Here is a 25,335-nt window from a genome sequence, read left to right as displayed (position 1 = left end):
ATGAGCTTTGGCAGCGGAAGCTCCCTCCAAATCAGAGCTGTGGTGGCTGACAGCACCTCAGGCCAGTCATGGCTGTCATGTGAGTGTGGGGCTCTGAAGCAACCCTGGGGTTTGTTGGGAACACCAACTGCAGCCTGTCCTCTGTGCTCAGGTCGGAGGACATGTAGTTCACTTGCAATCCAGGGAATCTGGACTGTAGCTTGGCCTTCAGTTTGGCTAAGGCTCCCCAGGATCACACAGGGGGCAGTAGCCCCCAGTCCATCTGAATGGTGCCCCTACTAGCCATTGTACCTTTTGGCTCCTGCTTCCCTTCTCCATTGTACCTACATATACCTGCCAGGCCCTCTTCTTCCCTCTGCATCTGCTGCCCCCTGCCTTCCGGCTCTTTCAGTCCTGTTCCCCCACCTTATTCCTCGCTCTGCGTGCCAGTCAGGCTGTTTGCTTCTTCTCTGTGCTGCTTGGACACCACCGGTGGTGGGTGGGGATTAATAGCAGAAGAAAAACACACTCTTTGCTGTCGGTTCCTGTGCCTGGCACTACTGAAGCCCCTGATCGTTGGTAAACGCAATAGCAGGAAAAGTCCTGTTCAGCCCCTGCATCTCTGGAATAACGCATACTCAGTGTCAATTACATTTCTGGAGAGTTTTCTTGCCAACTTGTTCAAGTGTTTACTGGGCTGTTGCAAAGTTAGGTGTGTTTGGAGGTTTTTAATTTGGGTGAATTTTCACTAGGATGGCACGTGTATGGCACCAGGGTGACTCCCTTTGCAGATTTTGTTTCAAAGTCACTAGAGATTTTCAACAAAGGTGTCATAAAAACTTTTTAACGTGGTCAAATCCATTCATCTTTTTCTTATTCTCAAATATGGTTGACCTTTTTTAGTTGAGATTTTCATTAAAACATTCAACCTGGGGCAAACACTGGCACAGAAAATTTCAGTCAAAACACTTAAAGTTTGGCTGTTTTATAAGCACCTGAAGGTAGAGTCTTATAATTCGAAGTGGTCACCAACCTTAATTATGAGTTGTACTACCAACATGACTTATAAAAATATGTGCATTGGTTAGCATGTCTCATTCTCTTAGTCACTTTTCAAAATGCACCTGAGAAGTTTGTAGTAAATATATATATGAGAACTAATATGTCTTCATATAATTTAAGACCTTATAATGTGTATGTACAAGAGGTAAAATTAAAATGGCATATGCACCCTTAATGCAGGTATTTCCTGATTCTTTAAGTTTTTAACACAGTGATAAGATTGCACAACTCGTGTTTTAATGGAATTTCAAAAGCTTTCTTAAAATATAGGTTAAATCTTCTATAATATAGAATTATTTGGTTTGGCACTACCAGGATGCCCTGTTACATGCAAAGCGTACACTCTGAGTGAGGCAAAGGCTCCTGAGGATTACTGTTGTCTCATTAAGTGCTTGATTCAGCTTCCACTAAAATAATTGGAAAAACTTCCATTATTTTCAAAGAAAGTTAGATCAGACTCTGAGGGTTCACCTTGCTTAATGAGGTGACTGCTCCTGGCGTGTCGTGTTTCAATCAATGCTTCCTATAGAAGATTGCTTTGAATGAGGTATGGCTGCTCTTCAATACTCTTGTTTTCTCATACAGAAATTAAGGGAAAAAGGAGAATTGAGTTTGGACAAAATTAAAAAGTTCCTCTCTGTAAATTAAAGATTATTTTGATTTACTGGTTTGTGTTATGAAAAGATTAGGTTCAGTGTGCATGGAAATTAGATCTAAGATTTAAAATGCATTTTATATAAGCATATTCACATTCACTTTTCAACATGTGTAACAGATAGCCCCACACAACCCTCTCAACAGCCTTTTCATTCTTAAATACTATGAAGGCAATCTGATTGTTGCATTTACACAGAGAAATCAAAATGAAATTAAATCTACATAGTTATATTCCCTTTCCTTTCTGACTAAAATTGATGTACTAATCTTAAAATGAATCTGTTAGATACAGCTCTAGAAAATATTGTGTAATCTGTGTTGAACAAAGAAACTAGGCAGTGGCTACTGTTTGGTTCTGGAACTTGACCACAAATCAGAATTCCTGTTGTTGTTTTGTTCATAGGGGGGAGGGATAATTTGCTAATAAGTTCTCTCTTAGCAACTTATTAATAAAAAGAATCATTTAGAGAGATGATAAAGATGAGAAGATAGTAAAATGAGATTCAACTTTTGAAAAAATTTAGGGAAATACATATGGAGAGAAATTATGTGAATTGGTGGAAGAAATGAGGGAAGCAGTAATGCTGAAGGAGATCTGTGATAGGTGATGGACAACAAATTAGACATGGTTTGCAATGGAATAAGCCTGCAAAAACGCAAATGCGGTTTTGGGTTGCATAAATAAAACAACCTGATTAAGCATGTGGATAAAATTCCTGACTCTTTGTTACTCTGATCCATCTGTACCTGGAACACTGTGTTCACTGTGTCCCCAACCCCTGACTCTGTCCCCTTTCACCCCTAGCACCTAAACCCCCCTCCTGCATCCACCTGCGGAAACTGACCTAGAGTCATGGAGTTCCTGCAGTCATTGCTCCTCTCCCTAACAGTCCCCTTGGGGTGGGGGTGGGGGGTGGAGGATGACTGATCAAGCTGAGAGATGCTGGCCTGGCAAAAATTAAGCATTGGCTAGGTGGCTGGAGAGCACTTTCACCTCCCTCCTGTGCCCCTCACCTCTGCACCCGCCTCCTGTGCCTATATGGGAAATTGACCTGGTGTCATGGAGCACTTGTTATTGCTCCTTGCTTCCCCCTTCACAGCCCCCATAGAAGGATGACCTGCCAAGCCGAAAGGTGCCAAGTCCCCACAAAATTAAACACTGTAGCCTTGTGATGCTTTCAAAGGGAGAACAGTGGCTGATGCAAAGAAACTGGGATTGCTGAGCTCTAAGTGTGATGACTTTATAAATTACAAGCTAAATAGGCAGCAGACTTTTTTTATTTTATAGTTCTGTGTGTGATTTTGAGCATTAATAACTTGACATTTATTATTTTTAATGTAAAAAGCTATTTATTCTGATGCCTGTTGTATAAGATTGATGTTCAGAACAGCAATAGGAGCAATAATAATAATAATGTCCACATTTATTAAGCTGTATAGCTTTCTTATATAGTACATACACATACATGCACACAGACGCTCCTCCTGAGAGGCACTGTGAGATAGCATGATGCTGCGGGTGTGGATATGGATACAGATAAGATGGAGTGTGGATTGCAGGTTGGATACAAGGTGCAGATCAGATGCAGATCCATATTTTTGCATCTGCGTAGGGCTCTAGCTTTAATTACATTGGAATTGTCCCATGCAAAAGTTGTCCAGTTTTGGTCACACCTGTAAGTGACCCTCTCTTGGCCATGACTAGAGTTGGTTAGAAATTTTCATCAAAATGTTTTTCAGTGGAAAAATGCTGTTCTTGTCAGAATTGAAACATATAAGAAAATGTCAATTTTGGTGAACATTCAAGCAGGGAAAAAATTGAAATAAAGTTTTCATATTGGAAAACTTATTTTTTTTTATTTTGAAATTTCATTATAAATTTTATTTTTTCCTTTTATATTGATTGTTATTTTTACATTATTGACTAATATGTCCGTGGGAGCAGTGCGTTACTGCTGCTGATGTCATAATATGACATAATAGTTGAAATGTTCTATTTTTAGTATATTTTTCAATTCAGAGCAGCTGTTTAGTACTGATTTGAAATATTTTATCATTTGTTTTAGATCAAAGTGTCTCTTTTTTGTGTTGTAAGTTTGAAATAGTTTGACACAGTGCATATTATACAATCATAGAAATGTAGGGCTGGAATGGGCCTCAAGAAGCCATCAAGTCGAGCCCTATGCAATGAGGCAGGACCAAGTAAAACTAGACCTTCCCTGACAGGTATGTGTCTATCCTGTTCTAGAAAACCTGCAGTGATTGGGTTTCTACAACTTCCATTGGAAACCTAGTTGCACTGATTTCTGCTGAAATGTTATGAAATAATGAAATAAAAAATATAGAAATGAAAAATAAATAAATTGAAAATGAAATTTCAGAATTCTGAAACACAGTTTCGAAAACCTTTTTTTTTTCTTCCAGAATTTAAGATTTGCAGGAAATTTTGAAAATATTTGTTTTTATTTCAAATTGAACCAAAACCAAATTTCAAAATGTGAACAGGAAATTCTGAATTTTGAGCAGCTTTAGCCATGAGTAGCCATAGTAGTAGTGCAAATCTTGACTGAGCGAATTAGTATGTTAGATAATCTACATCTGACTGACTTTAAAAAAGTATAATTTCTAGGTTTTTTTATTCCCTCTTGGTCATTCTTTGCTGGTTGAACCCAAGAGTGTTGATCTTCTTGTTTCTATTGGTAACTCTAGGAAGATTAATATTACTTGTATGTGTCAGCTCTTTGGGTAGAGGGTTGTTTTTACAATTGGTATCAGTCAGAGATTCAGTGTAAAATTTGGGAGTATTATTTTTTACAGTGTAAAGTGGCATTGAATTCAGTAGTAAAACCATTCCAGTTATAAAACTCCAGGTCCAAGTTTCTCACAAAACAATGTTCTCAAGGGTCACTCACTGTATTTTTTCCTGCAACTAATACATATAAATGCTATGCAGAATCTTAATACAAATTGCCAGAAAACACATCTCATTCCTTTTAGTTGATCCTTCCAGAGTGGAAAAAAAAGTTTAGGAAAATATATTTTGTAGTAAGAATTATGCATTTGACAAGCCATTTTGAAATGCTTACTTCTCCCTTTCCCCCCAAGAATTGTTTAAGATCTTAAATTTAATTAAGGACAAATGAACTTTGTTGTTACAATAGCTGGGTGGATATGGGAATAATAGTTATTTCAGGGTTCCCCTCCTCTCAGTGGAAGCATAGTTCAGTACAAAATTATACTACTGGCTGAGATCCCAGAGACCCTTCTAATGATTGTTTCTAAACTCACCATGGCAACTTGCAGTTGTTCCTTTCCTGTGTTGTGGGTACTTGCTTTTCTACTACAAAGAATTCTTCAGAGACAGAACAGTTTTTCTTCATTCTAAAAATATTCATTAAATTTTCTAATACCTTTTAAGAGGTTATCTCTATTATTTTTCAGTCATTTTAAGAGTTCTTTTCTCCTCCAATATGTGATTAATTTTATTGTTGTTAATGATAAAAATGCTGGCAGGTGAGGCATGATTTCCCTTTACAAAACCTGCGTTGACTTTTCCTCAACATACCATGTTCACCTGTGTGTCTAATAGTTCTGTTCTTTACTATAGTTTTCAATCAGTTTCTTGGTACTGAAGTTAATCACTAGTCTTCTCCATTATTTAGAGAGAAAAACTGTCCTTAAAAGGTATCTGAAACTGTGTTAGAAAGTATCTTGAGCTTAACCAGACTAATTATAAGGAAGAATCAAGAGAGTGCACAGGAAATTGGAACCAGAAATATCACATCTTTGGGAGGTGGAGTTCTGAAAGAGGGGTGTCTTTAAGTATGGGGGCATCTGAATCATCAGTGTTGTTGTGCCAAGAGGGGCTGGGCATCTGGACAGTTGGTTCCAACACTCTGAGGGGGATACCAATTAGGTCTGCAGGATGAGTATGTTCCTGTGGACCCAGAGATTGGGGCAGTGGGTGGACTCTTTTTAGGATCCAGGAGCTTGAAACACCCTAGGGATCCAGAACATAGAAACTTGGATATCTCTCACAGCAGTTCTTCTTAAAGGCCAGGTGGGTGCACTCGCTAAGATTTGTGACAAAAGGGAGAAAGGGTCAGTTATCTTCATTGCCTCCCAATGGCTGAAAGGATTGTGCTCAGCCAACTATGCTCATCTGGCTGCTCATATTTCCAAAATCGATTGGCCTACAAATTCTCTAATTTTTTTTGGTCTTGATAGAAAATGCCTTTCAGTGTGTGATCTTGAAGTGGGGATTGGTGTTGGTTTAAATGGGAAATTACAAAACTATATTATAAGCAGCTTTATAATATAAATGTCATGAAGACAGGAAAAGGCTTAACTAGGGGTCTCTTTGAGCAGTAATATAAATAAAAGGTGCAAGATGGCTGGGGAGTGAGACTGGAGGCAGAAGAAGGAAGTGTTCTCACTCTCTGGTTAGGAAGCATAGAGATACTGGAATGCCGTATCTGTGTGGGAAAGATTGTGATTGTTTTTTTCCCCTGCCCTAAAGACAGGTATAATTTAATTGAAAGAGTGCATCTAAACTGCTTTGTCTAAAATGGCTTATGCTGCTACTTTTGTGAATCATAACATTTAGACAACACTATGCTTTTTTAAAATAAGTGCACCATTTTGGATAGGTATCCCAGTGGGCAATGATTCATTGCTAGGCTCAGTACATATTATGGATTATTTATTATGGTGGAGTTGGTGTATGTACCAAAACCTGCTACAGGTCTGGGTCTTAGGGTCAAACTTACATGATTCTTTCCATAATATCCCGTAATTTATCAGGTTTTCTCTAGTCAGTTCCATTTTCACACTGTTTCAGTTTCCAAGAAGTTTTCATGCTGCTTTTTGACAGCATGGAGGAAAGCATTTGTGATCCTTACCACTACTAATATGAACAGAGTATTCCATGTGGAATGTCAATATCGCAGACAGGGGTGACCTTGAAGGAGATGAAAGATTACCCATCACCATAACCACCAGGATGCTGTGTGGATTCTGGAGAAGGAGGAGGATGAAACCTGGCAGTTACTTCTGCATGATATTTTCCTGCGTCACGCAGTGGAATGCTTCTTCAGTGCCTGACCAACCACCATTGATTGGCAGGACAGGATATTGCAGCAGACATGGGTTGACCAGCAGTAGTTGTAGAATTTCAGGATATGGAAGGTCAGTTCACTAGAAATTTGTGCAGAGCTCACCCTGGAGCTGCATCACTGGCCTACCAACCTGAGTCCCCCTCCACAAGGATATGTGGCTATCACTATTTGGAAACTGGCCACACCTGATTGCCGCATTTTTGTTAATAGCTAGTCAGTTGTATGTTGTCAAGGAGGTGCTCTTGCTGTTGAGATGGTGCTGCTGCCATGGGTCATAAAGCTTGGCAGTATACAGGAGGTTGAATAGCTTTGAGTGCTTGGGGTTCCCAAATTGTATAGGGGCCATATAGGGGTTCTGCATTTCTGTAAATTATCTCCCCCACCTACTGCACCTCAGTGCTTAAGAACAAAAAGAATTATTCCTCTATGGGAGGGGTGGGCAAAATTTTTGGCCTGAGGGCCACATCGGGGAATAGAAATTGCATGGTGGGCCATGAATGCTCACAAAATTGGGGTTGGGTTGTGGGCTCTGGCTGGGGGTGCGGGCTCTGGGGTGGGGCTGGGGATGAGGAATTTGGGGTGTAGGAGGGTGGTCTGGGCTGGGACCAAAGGGTTCGGAGGGGGATCAGGGCTGAGGCAGGGGTGCAGGTTCCGGCTGGGATTGTGGGCTCGGGTGGGACTGGGGATGAGATGATGCTCTGTGCTAGGATCAAGGGGGTTGGAAAGCGGGAGGAGGATCAGGGCTGCGGCAGGGGGTTGGAGCATGGGGAGAGGCTCGGGTACAAGTTCCGAGCGGCACTTTCTCAAGCGGCTCCCGGAGGCAGTGGGCATGTCCCTTCTCTGGCTCAGAGGTGTGGAGCATCCCTCGACCCTCGGATTGGGGCCATGCCGCGGCTTCCAGGAGCTGCGGGGTCTGTCCCCCAACCCGGTGCCCCGGCTAGAGCTTGTGGGCCAGTTTAAAACAGTTCGCTGGCAGGATCCAGCCTGTGGACCGTAGTTTTCCCACCCGTACTCTATGGTCATGCAAGTCCTCACTGATTGCTGATAAATTCTGTGATATTAATGTGAGGTAGTCTAGAATGGTCTGTAATGTCAGGATCTTTAGAAATTCACCCCCCATTTTATGCAATGAAAAATGGAACTTTTGCTCCCAAAATCACTGTGGTCAATAATGTTTTGGTTCCAGCTGTTTTGGGAGAGCCAATTTTACCTCTTCTTCCCTGCCTTGATGATGCTTTTACTGGACACTTGGATAGGAAAAAAGGCTGTTCAAAGTTATTCTGCAGCTAATCAGGGTATAATTGGAGTGTGGATTTGGAAAACTGAAAGTAAAGTAATATATCATGACAAGGTTTGGAGCCTTTTGAAAGAGAGCTTTCTTGTGCTGTAGGTGATGTTTTGCAGAGCGTCTGTGATCGCAAGGCAGAGATCCTCACTAATTGATTTGATACACAAGACAGTGCAAACTTAAAACCAACTAAAATGGGGCAAAAATACTCAAACTGCAGAGTGACCACATTTGTATAGGTAGTCACCAAAATATGTAGGTAGGATTGCAACTGTTCTTATTGCCTTGAGGGATGGAATGGTATAGGAACTATCTGTCCCTTGCAGTTTGGGGAGTAAAGGGAGCTCCAGGTATCTCTTGTGTTCTCAGCAGGCTGCACTGTAGGGTTAGGTTTGAGTCTTGTAAGTGAGCACAGTGCAGCAGTGTTCTCCAGTTAACTTTTTGCTTGTGTATCATGTCTAACATTTTCCTGCGTGTCTCTTTCTTTCCAGGTGGTCTTTGCACCCCCTTGACAGTTTCTTGGGTTGTTTCCTGCACATCTTTCTCTTATTCTTGTCCTCCAGCATGAAATTCTTTCCTCCATTCCTCTGGGCCAGCGTTTTTCAAGGTTCATTGCTCCGTGACCCCCTTCTGACAAGAAAAATTACTGCATGACCCCAGTGCCCTGTGTTATTCAGAATAGTTTGTGTGTTTTGTTTTTTTTAAAACGCATTACAAGTCCATATCAATGAAAAGTAGCTACTAAATATTTTAATTCACAATACACTCACAAGACAATCTTTATATCCAGTAGTAAAAAATAAAAATAAATATGCACCTAATGTGAAGGGTGAGCTTGCACTGATGAACACAAATCCTTGAAGTGGGACTCTGTGTGGCTGAGGTAAAGATGGAGGTCTTCAGCAGTGAGACAGGACCTGTATTCGTTTTTCAGTAAAGTCAGTGCTGAAAAGCCGGCTTCACACAGGTAGGTAGATGTAAACAGCATGAGGGCTTTTAAAGCTGGAGATGACAGCTCAGGATATTCTTCCTGCACAGAAATCCAGAAGTTAGCAAGAGCTTGTTCAGAAAATCTCAGCATCAACATTTCATCATTGGAAAGGTCCATTAATGTTTCTCTCACTGTAAGTGACATAAGAGCACTTGCAGCTGCTTCTGCATTGAGGCGATTTCTAATCCACGCCTCTGTTTTCTGATCCTTTTCAAGGAAGTACTCCCAAAACTGCAGTTTAAGGCATTTCAGGTTGATGTTAATGGGTTGCAACTCACATTTTGGCAAGTGATTTTCATCCAAAAAGTCATCCAGTAAGCAAAACACTTCAAAACTGTGATTGTCCATATGAGCATACCACAAGGAAAGTTTCTGGATCCAACTATCTATTTTCTCAGTGAGAGAAAAGACAGAAGCGTCTCGTACTTGAAGTGAGGTGTTCACATTTAGATGTTAAAAAATGTCTGCCAGGTAAGCTAGCAAAGCAAGCAGTTGGTTATCTGCAAACTTTTCAGGCAGAGGAGGGAAGGGATTTTTGTCAGAAAGAAAAGTTCTCACTTCCTCTCTGAGCTGAAACAAATGATTGAGAACCTTTCCCCAAGGTAATTTTATCCCTAGTGGAATTCTGCACCATTGTGCATGCGCAGATTTTATGTCCCCTGCAGATTTTTGCTTTCCTACAGAAAAATGACTTTCTGATGGGGAAGCAAAGGGAAACCACAAGAGTGGTCATGCGACCATCCCCAGCAGTATGTTGTCGTCAACTGACAAAGAGGTAAATCACTGTGGGGCAGGAGGTGGAACTGGGGAACACCTGGCTGGTGACTCTTACCCTGTGCCGGGCTCAGCTGCTAGTGCAGGCTGGTCTGAGGAAGATGGGACTTCCTCTTCCCCTGCATGGCGTCCGGGGCCCGGTCAGACCCACCCCAGATTTCTCACCTGATTGCAGGAAGCTGTGAAAACTCCCCCTCCCCGCCCCACCCCCATTGCTCCCCAGCTGCAGGAGGACGGATCCTTGTACAGGGAGCTGCTCCCCCATCTGTCCAATTCCCCATGCATCCAGACTCCATCATACCCAGACCCTCCCGCTGAGCCTCACCCAGACCTTCCTACATTCAGAAACCGTCTGATGAGCCCCACTCCCCCTGCACCTAGACCACTCCAACAAGCCACCTGCTTCTGCAGCCCACTGAGCCCCAACCAGTTTCACCTGGATCCTCACCCCACTGAGCCCCACACCCAGACTCCCTGCCAAGCTCTATCTCCTCCACACCCAGACCCTCCCGCTGAGCCTGAACCACTTTCACCTGGACCCCCTGCAGAGTCCCATTATCATTGCACCCAGAACCCCCCAACAAGCCACCTGTGCATCCAGATCCCCTCCCCACACTGAGCTGCCCGCACCTTGATTGCCCCCCCACAAAACCCTCTCAGCCCATACCTGGATCCCCCCTGCCCCTGCACTAAGCCCCTCCACACTTGGATCCTGCCTTACTGAGCCTGCCTGGTATACCTGGCATTGAGGGGCAAGGCCCTGGGGTGTTTCTGGGGCAGGCCCGGTCATAGAATCCTAGAATATCAGGGTTGGAAGAGACCTCAGGAGGTCATCTAGTCCAACCCCCTGCTCAAAGCAGGACCAATCCCCAGACAGATTTTTACCCCAGTTCCCTAAATGGCCCCCTCAAGGATTAAACTCACAACCCTGGGTTTGGGAGGCCAGTGCTCAAACCACTGAACTATCCCTCGCCCCAACAGTCCTTGCACTGTCAGGGTTGGGTGCAGCCTCACCGCTGTGTCTGTGTCTCGGGGGGCAGGGGGAGCTACGCAGTGATCTCCCACCTCTGTGCAGCCCGTGACCTGTGCTCCCCAATGCCATACTGGAGCCTCCACATTTATTTGACACATAAAATTAGCAGAATTTGAAAATATTGTGTGCATAATTTTATTTTGTTTTGGTGCAGAATTTTTAATGTTTTGGCGCAAAATGTCCTCAGGAGTAGAACTTCTGTGTGGTAAAGTAACTGATGGTGCTCAGCTCCCATCTCATCACACGAAACTGCAAACAGATGTACACTTGTTGTGCTACTCTTGATGAAGTTGACTATACGAACAGCTTCATCGAAAACTTGTTTTAGAATGAGTGGCATTTATTTATTTATTTATTTTGCAACAAGGGCTTGCCTGTGTATAGTACAGTGAGTCCAAACTGCTTGTGTTGCAATAACCTGCACTCGTGTGACTAGCCTGCAAGTTCCTACACAGCGCTGACATTCCAAGCCAGAATCGGAGACAAAAGCATCCAAAAATGAAAAGAGCTATTCCCCTGTAGCGCAACATGGTAATGGTCTGCCAAACAAAAATTCCTCTTGGAGTTTTTGTCATTCTCAGATTTTACGTATGTCCATATCTGAGCGGCACCCGACACATTTGTTGTTTCATCAAGCTGAATGAAAGAAAAGGAGAAAAAAAAATAAAAGGAATTTGGCCTGATTTTGGCAATCACTTGTTAAGTCATGTCATTTGCCATAATGTGAATGCACCTGGCAATAGTATTGTTAGAGATGGGAATCGAATCAAGTTGAGTCAATGCACCTTGCCCCACTATAATCGAAAACGCTTTCTTGGCACATAGTAGAAAAAAGTTTCTTCAGTAGTGTGTGATATCCCAGTTTTATTATCCATTACGACACAGCAAAAGATGCCTCAAGGGCTTTCTCATTTGCTTTGGCTGCCGTTCTCAGTATTGTTTTCTGACCCTTTAGCACTCTCAGCTTTCACTGAAAAAAGTCAAATGGTTTTGTTTGAAGAAAACTGTGCCATGTCTGCAAATGCCACAACATTTTACATAGTTTAAAGCTCTTCTTTGCCAAAATTTCGCCACATACCACACACCATGTTCATGGATCTTCCTCAAAAACAGTCCATGTAAATCCATATTCCAAATATTTGGGATCGTATTTGTGGTTTCTTGGTTTTTAACTGCTGTTTAAATCCTCATGCGCCCTTCTTCTGTTGCACATGGCAATTGACTTTTTCACTACATCCCTTTCCTTCACTTTTCTTCAGAAAACGGTCCAATGTTAAATTTACTTCTACAGCAACTTTTCAAAATGGTTTCAACACAACATGTGCTGAGACAGGCTGTCAAGTAAACACAAGTGCCTGAGTATAGGAAGTACCCCCGTACAGGAACTGGTGCAGGGGGCCTGCAGCTGGTGGAAAGCAGGGCGATCGCAGGACTGCAGGCACAGGGGGCGATGCCAAACTAAACTGCTTGGGCTTGAAGTCCTGCCCAGAGGGCCTTAGGTGCAGGCTTCAACCCTGAGGCCTCTGCAGAGCTGTGGGCTGGGTCTTCAGCTGACTCTGGATATGTGGGCTGGCTAGGGCTTCAGCCCTCAACCCCCAGGGGAGCTTCAGGCTGGCTGGGGCTTCAGTCTCCAACCCCCCAGCCGCCTTCAGAGTGGCAGGCTGGCTGAGGCTTCAGCCCTCAGCTCCCAGCCGCGGTAGCCGCTGGCAGAGAGGCACACTGGCTGGACCTTCGGCCTCCAGCCGCTGCAGCCACCAGCAGAGTGGTGGGCTGACTGGTGCTTCAGCTTTCCTTTGCCCGTGGACCTCCTGGCAACCCCCATAAAAAATGGGGACCCACACTTTGAGATCCCTTGGTCTGGGCTTTTTTTTGCCCTCTGCGGGGGGACCCATTCATGAGGCCAACAGACATCTTCCCCCCGTCCTCTTTTTCTTCTCTTCAAGGTTTGCCAGACACTCAGCTACTGATAACTTCTTTCTTGGTGGGCCATTCCATGCCAGGTGCTAGCAGAACAGAGAATCCATACAAATATTTACTTTACTAATATTAGCCATCATGCTAACAATTATAAATTGTTACTTCTCTCCAAATGTTCAGAATCTTAGAATTCCATTAGTTTACATTGTTCCTAGTTTGGGGTGCACTTGGAGAGAGTAACATTTTTTTTAAAGTCATTTTACCTTGAATGGGCTACCCTTTAAATGACCTCTGTACAATTTTTTGGAGGAGGGAAAGTGGGAGTCCCAAGGGATAGAGTAGTAATTTCAGGCTGTCCTTGAAGAATATTACCATGAGTCTTGTCCCTAAGATGTAAGGAAGGGTCCTGTTCAGAAAGACAGACACAATCAGAAAGATACACAGCATTGTGGTCTGCTAGGATCGTGCGCCTGAACTGTTGCTGGAATGGAAAGAAAATGCTACCTATGTAGATGGCCCTAGGAAGACACAACACTGTGTATCTTTCTTGAACTAATCTTGAATTTTTGCCTGAAATTCTCATTTATGATACTGGTTGATCAGCACAGAAAGCACTGCAAAATAAATTGAATTTTGCAGCCATTATGCATGCCCTGTAACGTTTTTAATAATGCAATGTACTGTGACAAATGAGTGCTTGGTGAACAGTTTAGATGCCTTTTTTTACCCCTGCAATCTCAAATACCTTATAGTATATGCAACATGAAATGTCTAAAAGAAACCCTTTAACCTCAAGTGGCCAATTCAGTACTTTTAACTTTACATGTATGGAAACTTTAAAATCTGAACAGATTCAGGGCAATGACCAAATTGTGGTCTTAGGTGCATAATCTATTGATATATTTCTTCTTTTTGTTACAATAAAACTGATTCAGTTACAGTGTATTTGTGTTCAATTGTTTTTTTCTCCTCAATATCTGCCATCTTGTGCAGTGTCCTGTGAGTTGGGGAGGCAGTTGAGAGAGGGATAAGGAACATCAAGCAATATGAGGAGGGGTTGTGAGGAATAATTCATTTTGCTTTGTTGGCATGGGATGAAATGTTTTTGGGAAAAAAGGGCTTTTAGACCTTTAATTTTCTGGCTTGGGTGAAGACGAGCAAGTGGAGGACAAAGAATGTGTCGCAGGGACAGATACTTTTGCTCTCCACTTCAGCAATGTCTGCCAGACATGGGAGCATACAGCTGGTACCTAAAAGAAGAGTTTCCAGATTCCTCTAAATAGCACATAATACTTAGTGGATGAGATCCTCTCTGCAGTATGGTCACTCTGATTTGAGGGGAGAGGTCTGTTTCCACCTGGGTCTCTTTCTGGCTGTAAAGTGTGCTGAAGAGATTATTATTGATTTGTATGTATTGCAGTAGCAGCTAGGAGTACTTGTCATGGATCAGGACCCCATTGTGCTAGGCACAAACACAGAGTAAAAAGATCTTGGTTATCCCGGGGAACTTCCTCCTTGTCAGGTTTCCAAAGATGCCTGCTTTATTGCGACCATGGTCAATCTAGCTAACATATATCATGGTTCTGTGGGGCTCTTGGGCAAAAAATCCAGTCCAGCACCTTGACATATTCACAAGTACTGGGAACATTACTGGAAGTCTTGTTTTTGTCTTTTGCATTTTTATAATTTGTTGCAGTTCATAGGTAGAGGTGGAACATCAGGTCAAGATAACCTCACAGCATTGGAGAGCACATAGGTAGCCTGACAGACCAACTGATAGAGCCTTGTGTGGATACGAAATTTGTATCCACGTCCGATGCGCAATCCACAAAAATGGTCTGCAAATATCCGTGGATTTGCAGGGCTCTACCAATTGACAAGTGAAGCAGTACAGTGGGATAGCATTGGCAGGAGTACCTGATGTGGTATAGTTAACTCAAAATGGGAATGATGTAAACTTACAGTGGAATAACTCGTTCTGAAATAGTTATATTGCTTCCATAGTGGGTTAGTTATATTGGAATAAGACACAAGGTAAATTGAAAAACATTGTTTGTGTGGAACAGAAGACTTATGGGATGTGGAGGGGGCTAAACAGATTCAGGGGACAGGAGGACTATAAAGCACGGAACTGGATTCAGGGAATTGGAGGAGCTAATTTAATAACTTACTGAAATCAACTATTAAATTAAAAAGTGACACCATTTGACAGTAGAATGAGATGTATCCATTTCTTAGGCCAGGTCTACATTAGAAATTTATGCTGGTATAGTAATATTAGTTATAGGAGTACTTTTTTTTTATGACATTTTATGTTAGCAGATACTCTGGTATAGATGCACTTGTGCTCATGTAAAAGCACTTTTGCCTGTGTAACTCAATTGACTTAGGGAACTCGTATAAAGTATATCAACAAAGGCTCTTTTTTTGCTCATATAAGCTTCATCCACACTAGGAGAGTTTGCCAGTATAGTTACATTGGCAAACTTTGTCTAGTGTACACCTGGCCTCGGTTTGACCGGTTCTTTTAAAATATGTTATTTATGCTTTAGTTTGTGTATATATCTAAAAACAATCTTACTTTAAAATGCCAAGAATATTTCAGCAGTGAGTTACTCCGACACATTCTAATAGCTGCTCTATAGTAAACTGAGTTGGATGAATATCACAACAAACATTAATGAATAACCACACACATTTTAAAGGAATTAATTGAGCTGCAGCATATAAAACAAGATTGAACCCCTCCGCCCCACAAAACTCAAAGCTCACTTTGTCTCATCTCTTGTAATTCTATATGCTACATACAGACTGATACAATATTAAGGCATAATTCCACCTAAGAATCCACTACAAGTTTCATCTTTATATTGTACTCTTTCTGCATATGTCAATTGAAAATCTGCATCAAGGGGAAAGTTATGTAAGTGAGGAAAGCAGAGCATCCTTTCTCATGTCAATGGAATTAATGTAAGGAGTGCAGAATAGATCATTTGAGTTTAGATTTCCCATGCTAATTTTTTAAAAGAATTATACCCTAAATAAGCAGTTAATAATCTCTCTGAGGTCCTTAAAATACAGATTTAAACAGTAGCTTCTTTAATTGTAATATTGTATAACCTTGCAACTTCAACTATGTAATTTGAGAATAAATTGACCTGTGCTGGCTAGGATAATATACTTGCACAAACATAAAGAGAATGAGTTAGTTAATTGGCACTAAGTAAATCATAAACAAAAATAAAATAATAGAAAATAAGTTGATACTATGTGTAAGTGTAGAAATTGATGTTTTTGTCCAAAAGTAGAAGTTATTTCAAAAGTTAAAATTGAGGGATCATATATCAAATTGCTGTCATTTTCAGAGTTCTGTTGTAAATGCCTGAAAAAGGAATTTGAAGCAGCTCAGCATTGCTGAGCAAACAAACTATTGGAAAAGTAACTTGGTCCATTTCATAACGCATACTTTAAACATTTGACTTTTTCCCCCTATAATATATGAAATCGAAGTAGTAGTGGTTGTAGATACTTGACTAAGTGAGTGCAAGTGGTGGCCTTAGTATAAAAATATATGGAAAATAGGACAGATCGCATTATATCAGTATTAATTGTCTGTCTTTTTCAAGGATGCTGTCTGTATTTTATTTTATGTATGTATATTAGAATTTTGGAAACATCTATTGTGTATTCTCTTTTTAAGTACTAGAAATATAGAGATTTTTGTCATCTCCACCTCTCCAGTAGGGGGTGAAATCTTCATTTGTAAGTCAGAAAATTATGTTAAGAAATCAAAACAAAAATAAAATTTGAATAATTTGTTTCTCCTACTTACTTACATATCATGTAATGAAGATTTTACATCAGGTGCTGTTTTTCCTCACTGTCATACTTTTAAGGAGTAGAATGCATTGTGGTCTGCATTTCCCAATCTAAGTTTATGAAAGTAGTCCAGACAATTTGGCCTCAGATAGACCTTTTCGTCTCGGGCTTGTCAGATGACAGGGACGGCACTCTTAATTGGCATTCAGATCACAGACAGCCACTGGCTTAATGCTTAACCAAGTACTGCTTTAGGATTTAGACAAAGCCACACTGGCAAAACATCCCAGTTGTCAGGGTAGCTGATTGTTTCCTAAAGAACTATTACATAATGGAGAGACTGAGTAGCACTTCAGGAAGCAATTTTTTTTTAAGTACACTTTTTTTTTTTAAAAAGCCTCTAATTTGTGAAAAGAAACATTTTTTTCATTGATGAGCTCATTCATTGTTTCCTGGTTCTTTTTAACTTCTCAAGGTAATAAATGTAGTTCGCTATTTTATGTGATGACTACAGATGTAATCTGGAACTATAGCTGTTTTGTGTCAAGAGGGAAATGGACAGAAAGTGTATATATATGTAAAGTGTTTTGGAATCTTAACATTGTCAAATGTTTATTGCTTTTGTTAGAAGTCAGCTTTTTGTATTTCAGCTGTTTTGTCATCTTAAATTAAGACAGTGGGGTAAGCTGAAAATCAGTTCAATTAAAATTACAAAAATTAAAAAAAAATCCAACACTTTCCCCATTAGATATTACTAACAATGCCTTAGAAATAAAAAATTCAAATTTTGCTTTAAAATCTTATTTGTAATTTTCCAGTTTTACAACCCTTGTCCGCATGCTAGCTCCCATGGAGATTGAGAGGGTTTGACACTTCCTGGTACTTTCTGTTCTCAGGCAGCATCAGGGTGACATCATACTCGTACACTGCCCTGAAAGCCACATAAGAACAGGATGTAAGGAGAGCAACTGTTTCACTCTGAATTAGAGAGCTGAATGTGAGTACTACAAAGGCTGCTTAAAAGATTTGTTGTACTTCAGTTACGGCAGCACAGGGGACTCTAATCTCCATTACAATGCATTTTCTTTGCTCTGGATATTCTGACATAAGCAATTTCATTTAATCAGCCATAGTGATAAATGTGTTAGATTGTTTAATTGTATCATGTCCTTGTTTAACAAAACATTTTAAAAAGCTTATTTTGTGATTTAAATATTCTTGTGTACTACACTCCCCTCCTCCCTGGCAATACTTCCAGCCACTAGTCATTGCCAAGGTTAAGATTTTGTCACTGTTATTACTAGTATAAGTCACACAAAGGTCATGGGCAATAAACAAAAATTCATGGACGACCATGACTTGTCCTTGATTTATATGAATAATAACAGTGGCAAAATGGACTGATGGAATGAGAGCCCAAGCCTTGCTGCGGGAGGGGGCAGTGGGATGAGAGGGTAGGGAGGGGGAAGGGTCCAGCACCTGTACTGCTCCGGCTGACAGATTTGGTGTCCCCCGCCCCCAGCGCTCGAAGCAGCTCAGAGCTGCAGGGCCAGCAGCTTGCAGCCCCTGGGTCCCACTGTTGCCCCAAGTGGCTGGGAGCTGTGGGATCCCCCTGCCGGCTGACAGCTTCAGCCCTGCCACCCTGGGGCTGAAGCAGAAAATCTCACGGTCGTCTCTGGAAGTCACGGAATCTGTGACCTCCATGACATAGTCTTAGCCTTAGTCATTGCTATCTGTAAAACAAACCACTAGATTGGTTTCACTCAGATTGCTCAAGATACTCTTCAAAGAGTATGCGTGAACATAGGATGGCTCTCTCCAGGCATGTTGTTTTTTGTGGGGGAGGGGAAGAAGGAAAATATGGGGCACCTCTTGCAGGACACAGAAATTTGAGAGAGGTACCCTCTTGCTGTCAGGTGCACATAGACCCAACCATCAGATACAGGATTTTGGCAGAGCTGCAGATGCAAGATTTGAAAAGAGGTACCTCTTCAGCACTAAAATTCCCCAGTCTTCCTGCAGGAAAGCCCTACTGGTGACAGCAGTCAGTCCTGGATCATTCCTGTATTATGTCGCTGTAAGTCATGCTTTATATGCATATTCATAGAAAAATGTACAATGGCCTTTAGAACATCAGTCTGGTATATTTATTTTACCTGTGCGGTGGCCTTCTCCACAGACATCCAATTTATTCCTATTAAAAATACATATTTCATCAGAGCTCGACAAAAAATGGTAATAATATAAATAGAATGTTCATGGGAGAGGGATTCTAAATGCATCTTGTTTTTAAAAATATTAAAATTTGCATTGACAGACTTTGTAAAATAGTAATCAGTCTTATGTTAAATGTATGTTAATTTCTTTTTGCCTGGGGGCCCCTGGCTTCTTCGTTTCCTTTGGTTAGTTTTTTCAATGTCTGGTTTATTTTAAACTTCGTCTATTTCAATACATTTTGCTGGGAATGCTTTCATACTGATCTTGCAAAGATTTAGGCACGTGTTTAAGCAAGGTAAATAGTAGTCCCATTGTAGCCAACTGAAGCATATGTATAGGTCTATGTAGGTCTTAACTGCTTTGTAATTATCTAATAGTTTTCTCAAAGTATCTGATGTTTCTTTACTGGTGTACTGCAAGGAAATTTTTTGGCTGTACACTTTAGTGTTCCTCCTTACCTTTATTTCCAACACACAAAGATTTGTGATTTTTTTTTTTAAAGCATTAGGAATACTATGATCTAATTTCTTTTTTTCTTTTTCTTTTTCTTTTTTTTTTTTTTGCTGCAGGACTCTGAAGAGCGGGAGGTGGTGCTCATATATGAATAAGCTGCAGAAAAGTTGAAGCTCATGTTTCAGTCCAGTGTAATATCACCTTCCCAATCATTCCACTCCAGTTTTCTAGAGTCCTTCAGCAAAAAGAGGGGCGTCAGGTCCTGACATTTCTTATCGAAAGAAACAAGAAAAACATTTTTTTGAGAGAGTTTGTGTGGGAACTTTTATGATGTATGAAGCAGTAAAGGGAGAATCTTTTTTTCCTTTTCAATTCACTATTAAATGTCTCAGCTCTGATGCATTTTACAATGAAGTAACTGAGATAGAGAAATTGTGGTTCACTCGGGATTACAAGGTGTGAGAGAGTTCGGAATAGAACCCTGGAGGAGTCCTCCTACCTCTTGACAAATACTCCTTTCCACAGAACATTGAGATCTTAAGGTATCATAGGCAACCATTTCCTAACTTTTGAGTACTTGACTTTGCAACCTCAGTAATGTTCTTTTGATATAGTTTTTTGTGTCTAATTTATTTGCTTTTTTAAAAAGCAAACTGAGAAACAAAAACTCATGTTGACACTCAGCTGAGTCATCAACAAGGTTCAGTGCTTTAGATTGATCTATGAACCTCTGCTACTTGAACTAATGGAGTAACTGATGTCAGTAGTAGATTTTCATCCTCTGTGTGGATCAACACTAAAGGGTAATGAGAGAGAGAGACTTGTCCAGTGGATTATATAGCAGAGGAGTGGTGAGACTCAGGAATCTTGGATTTTATTTCAGGCTGTGGTGGGGAGTGTTCTCTAGAGGGTTCAGACACTTCTGCCCATTCTCTCGAAGCTTGACCTCTTCTGGCCAGTCCGGTCCAGTCTATTCCTTTCCCAGTCCTGTTTCTTCTCCACTCTGTCTCCTTGTCCCAGTTCCGAGCTCCACTCCTCAGGTTTCTCATCCGAGTACCCTTGCACAGACAATCCTAGTCTCCCTCCTGATATTGCAGTCCAAGTCCCTATCTCTGCAACTGGTCCCAGTTCCCCCCTCCTGGTTCCTTGTTTGATCTGTGTCTCCCCTTTCTCCCATTGAATCCTAGTCTTAGGCCTTGGCTACACTTGCAAGTTACAGCGTAGTAAAGGAGCCCTGGGTGCACTAACTCACTACCCATCCACACTGGCAAGGCACATAAAGCGCTCTGACTCTACAGATACAGCACTGCTGGTACTCCACCTCAGCGAGTGGAATAACTTTTGCTGTACCCCCACTGGAGCGCTGCGGTGCCAGTGTGGAGGCCTTGGTCCTGTAGTGCGCTCTGATCAGCCTCCAGAAGTGTCCCACAGTGCCTGAGCTAGCCACCCTGGTCATCACTTTGAACTCTACTGCCCTGCCCTCAGGTGACCAACCATCAGACCCATCCTTTAAATTCTCTGGGAATTTTGAAAATCCCCTTCCTGTTTGCTCAGCCAGGCGTGGAGTGCTATCAGCGAGGCTTTCCAGGTGACCATGCCTCCATGCCCCAGGCAAGCCCCAGTATGGAACAATGGCAAGTTGCTGGACCTCATCAGTGTTTGCAGGGAGGAAGCTGTCCAGTTCCAGCTGCGCTCCAGCTGTAAGAATTATGATACCTTGGGGCAGATATCAAGGGACTTGATGGAAAGGGGCCATGACCGGGATGCACTGCAGTGCAGGATTAAAGTGAAGGAGCTGTGGAATGCCTACGACAAAGCCCGTGAGGCAAACCGACGCTCTGGTGCTGTCCCTGCAACCTGCCATTTCTACAAAGAGCTGGACGCGATACTTGGGGGCGGCCCCACCTGCACTCTGGGGACCACCATAGACCCTTCAGAGCCCAGTGCAACAAGGCAGGAGGAGGAGGAGCAAAGTGGGAGCGAGGGTGCTGAGGCAGAGGAAGATACCCCAGAATCCCTAGATACATGCAGCCAGGAGCTATTCTCAAGCCAGGAGGAAGGTAGCCAGTTGCGGCAGCCGGTGCTTGGGGAAGGACAAACACCAGAGGAGGTTCCCGGTAAGCAGCTTTTATTTTGGGAAGGAAATTATTAGATGCAGGCTCTTAGGACGAGAAGGGTTAGGGCTGCATGCATACCTAGGTGCAGAATAGGGTGTTGATGTGCTCTCTCACATCGCGGTAATCAGCCTCAGTGACCTCTTTAAAGGTTTCAGCCAGAACTTGGACGTGCGCTTGCTCATGTTTCTTGGGAGAGCCACTGTGGTCCTTGTCCCAGCCAGGCTAACTTGTCTGCGCCATTGTGCCGTGAGGGGCGGGGGACCATTGCTGCACATAAGCAAGCTGCATATGGGTCAGGGCAGAAGCCGCATTGCAGTAGAAGACCCTCCCTTGCTTCCCAGCGAGAGATCTTCCAAGATGTACTCCTCTGGAAAATGTGGGGAGAGTGTTCAGTATATGTGCCCCCTGCCACTGTTGGCTCTCTCCAAGGCACAGAAACCCAGAGGACAGTATGTCCGTGAAACAATAAGTCACACTTGACCCTGTGCTTTCTCACCATTTTGGGGCTCCTGTGCGTTATGTGCGCTTGCTTTAGGATGGGAAAATTATGCTATTGTGTAGACTGTGCTTGCTCTTAAGTGTGGGGGAATCATTGCTCTGTCTGGTGTGAACAATGCTGCTTCTGTTAAGTGTTGCATTTTGCCTTTACAGATGCAATCTTGAGAACTCAGCTGTCCATGTTATCACCGGCCGAAAGACTCCAAAGAATCAGAAAGAGGCCACGTAGAAGCAAGGAAGACATGTTACTTGAATGCTGCATTACTTCATGCAATGAAAATCAAAAAGTGCAGGAGTGTCAGGAGCGTGAAAGGAGGGTCCGCCAGCAGAGTGTGCATCACCGGCACCAAAGCATGGAGCGGCTGCTAAGCAGCATGAGGCACCAAGCGGACTCAATACAGGAATTCGTAGCAATTCAGGCAGGGCACTACTGCGCCCCCCGGCCCTCCGCAGCCCTTGTCCCAAAACTATTTCCCTTGTGCCCCCATGTCACCTCCCACCCACTTTCCCCAACATCCGGGTTCTTACTTCCACCAGCTGCCTCCAACACCTGTAGCTTCACCACTCAGCCCTGAAAATTACCACCCTTACCCACTGCACTTAACCCCCACCACCATGCAGTATAACCATCCTGAAGTGCAGCACTCATTGCACAGCATTCCAGACAGGACATATGGAAATCTGTGATTGTACTGTTCCCCACCCCCTTGCCCTTTCTGTTTCCTAAGCAGTGGTCTCTCTTTAATAAATGCATTTTCTTTTTAATAAATGGATTTTTTGGCTTTGAAAACATTCTTTATTATTGCATAAAGTAAAAGATACCTTAGTCCAGGAAAGAAATAGGCACTGCAAGTCAGCGTAGCAAAAACAGATTCCTAGTAACATGGGAACCACTGCACTTCACTCCCATGCAGGGCACCAGACATTAATGGTGGCGTTCAGCCTCAAATTGCTCCCTCAAGGCATCCCTAATCCTTGCAGCCCTGCGCTGGGCCCCTCTAATAGCCCTGCTCTCTGGTTGTTCAAATTCAGCCTCCAGGTGTTGAACCTCCGAGCTCCATACCTGAGTGAACCTTTCACCCTTCCCTTCACAAATATTATGGAGTTTACGGCATGTGGATATAACCACAGGGATGCTGTCATCGGCCAGGTCCAGCTTCCCATACAGAGAGCACCAGTGGCCCTTTAAATGGCCAAAAGCACACTCCACAGTCATTCTGCACTGGCTCAGCCTGCTAAAATAAAAAATATATGGAGATATACCTATCTCATAGAACTGGAAGAGACCCTGAAAGGTCATTGAGTCCAGCCCCCTGTCTTCACTAGCAGGACTGGTTTTGCTCCAGATCCCTAAGTGGCTCCCTCAAGGATTGAGCTCACAACACAGTGTTTAGTAGTCCAACGCTCAAACCACTGAGCTATCCCTCCCCTGCTCCTTGCTGCTGTCAAGGCTCCCTGTGTAGGGTTTCATCTGCCATGGCATTAAAGGGTAAGCAGATTCTCCAAGGATCAAAATGGGCATTTCGACTTCCCCTACTGTGATCTTCTGATCTGGGAAAAAAAAGTCCCGGCGTGCAGTTTCCTGAACAGGCCAGTGTTCCGAAAGATGTGTGTGTAATGCACCTTTTCGGGCCAGCCTGTATTAATGTCAATGATAACACCCACGGTGATCCACAAGCACCAGAAGAACTATCGAGAAATATCCCTTCCGATTAACGTACTTGGAGGCTAGGTCGCTGGTGCCAGAATTGGAATATGCGTGCCATCTACTGCCTCTCCGTAGTTAGGGAAACCCATTTGTGCAAAGCCAGCCACAATCTCTTGCACGTTACCCAGAGTCATGGTTCTTCTGAGCAGGATGCAATTAATGGCCCTGCAAACTTGTGTCAACGTGATTCCAGCGGTTGACTTTCCCACTCCAAACTGGTTAGCGACCGATCGGTAGCTGTCTGGAGTTGCCAGCTTCCAGATTGTAATAGCCACCCATTTCTCCACCGTTAGGGCAACTCTCAGTCTTGTGTTCTTGCGCCGCAGGATGGGGGCGTGCTCCTCACACGGTTCCATGCAAGTGGCTTTTCTCAACCGAAAGTTCTGCAGCCCCTGCTTGTCATCCCAGACTTGCATGACGATGTGATTCCACCACTCAATGCTTGTTTCCTGAGCAGCGTTCCATGGTGGTAAGCATGTCCGTGAATGCCACAAGCAAACTTGTCATATGTGTTACTTGATATTGTCACTTTGGATCAAAAGGAATAACTCACTTGCCAAATGTGACGTGCTGGCGAGACTCATCAGTATACTCCTCAGCAGTTCGGGCTCCATTCCCGCAGACTGAAAGAGAAGACAGAGCGTGCAGTACAAAAAATGTTGAAAGATGGCTCTAAATGTGGATGGAAGCAAAAGGAATGCTGGGATGCAAACCGATGCATCATGGGGCGTTGGGACAGGACCCAGAATGCCCCACACTCCACACCTCCTTCCCACAAGCCACAGCGCCAGAATGGGAAGGTGTGCTCTGTCGGATAGCTGCCCATAATATACCGCTCTCAGTGCCACTGAAAGTGCGCTTGCAGCTGTCAGTATGGACAGACTGCAGCGCTTTGCCTACTGCGCTCTCTGAAGGCTGGTTTAACTCAGAGCTCTACATCTGCAAGTGTAGCCATGCCCTTAGTCTTCCTCTTGGGGCTGCTCATCCAACCACAGCCTCTCTCCCTACTAAGCCCCTCTTCCCCCCAAAAACCCAACCCTGTTCTCTGGTTCCTTTGTCCCAGGCTCTTTGCCTGGCCAGTCTTATTCTGTCTCCCCGCTTGCAGTCCAGGTCCTTATCAGATCAATCTCCTTCTCTCCACTCCCATTCTGTTCCCTACCACTCTTGTCTTGCTCACCACTAGGTTAAAATGGTGTGTAGTGTTTCTAAGACACATAACAAAAGGAGGTGACACTTGCAGATCTTGGCTAGGAAGGAAGATCAGCTTGAGGTAGCTCATTTCTGTCACTGGTTAGGCCTCATGCGACCAAAGGAATGATGATCTGAGAATTTTGCAGTTTTTTTCCCCTGAAGAAGAGGTGAAAAGCATAGAGTAGAGACATTAGTTTCCTTATCCAGATAGTCTGAGTTCCCCCTCCCGTGTCCAGTCTAAATGTCCTGCTCAACCCCAAGCAAACTGACTCCATCACCTCTTTTCACCTTTGACCCAGTCCCAGTCTCCTTGCCCAGACAATACCAGTATATCTTCCCCTTGCCCTGTAAGTCCCAGTCTCACCAGATTCGTTCCACTCCTTTCTCTACCACCAGGTCTGGCTACTGCCCCTGCTGCATTTGAATCAGACCCGCGTCCTCCCTCATGCTGCTTTGGTACAAGCAAGAAAGGTTGGTTTGGATCTTGAGATCACAAGAGAGAGTCTCCTTGCTC

At 43.1% G+C, this 25,335-nt stretch overlaps 1 protein-coding gene across 9 annotated transcripts in view; it reads left to right on the top strand.

The window, feature by feature from the left end:
* Nucleotides 1-25,335, top strand: part of AKT3 (AKT serine/threonine kinase 3) — a 283,027-nt gene that overhangs the window by 76,795 nt on the left and 180,897 nt on the right. For 2 of the 9 annotated variants that reach the window (XM_030557012.1, XM_030557015.1), the window contains 3 exons: nt 17,534-17,634; nt 18,554-18,714; nt 19,424-19,849. The exons of 4 other annotated variants lie outside the window; for them this stretch is intronic. The gene's annotated coding sequence lies outside the window, so the exon portion shown is untranslated. The remainder of the gene's footprint in view (nt 1-17,533; nt 17,635-18,553; nt 18,715-19,423; nt 19,850-25,335) is intronic. 3 more of the 9 variants (XM_030557017.1, XM_030557014.1, XM_030557016.1) reach the window with 3 other exon arrangements.

Source organism: Gopherus evgoodei, chromosome 3 (assembly GCF_007399415.2).
Source record: "Gopherus evgoodei ecotype Sinaloan lineage chromosome 3, rGopEvg1_v1.p, whole genome shotgun sequence".
Classification (NCBI taxonomy): Eukaryota; Metazoa; Chordata; order Testudines; family Testudinidae; genus Gopherus; species Gopherus evgoodei.
This window is presented reverse-complemented; position numbering and strand designations above follow the sequence as displayed.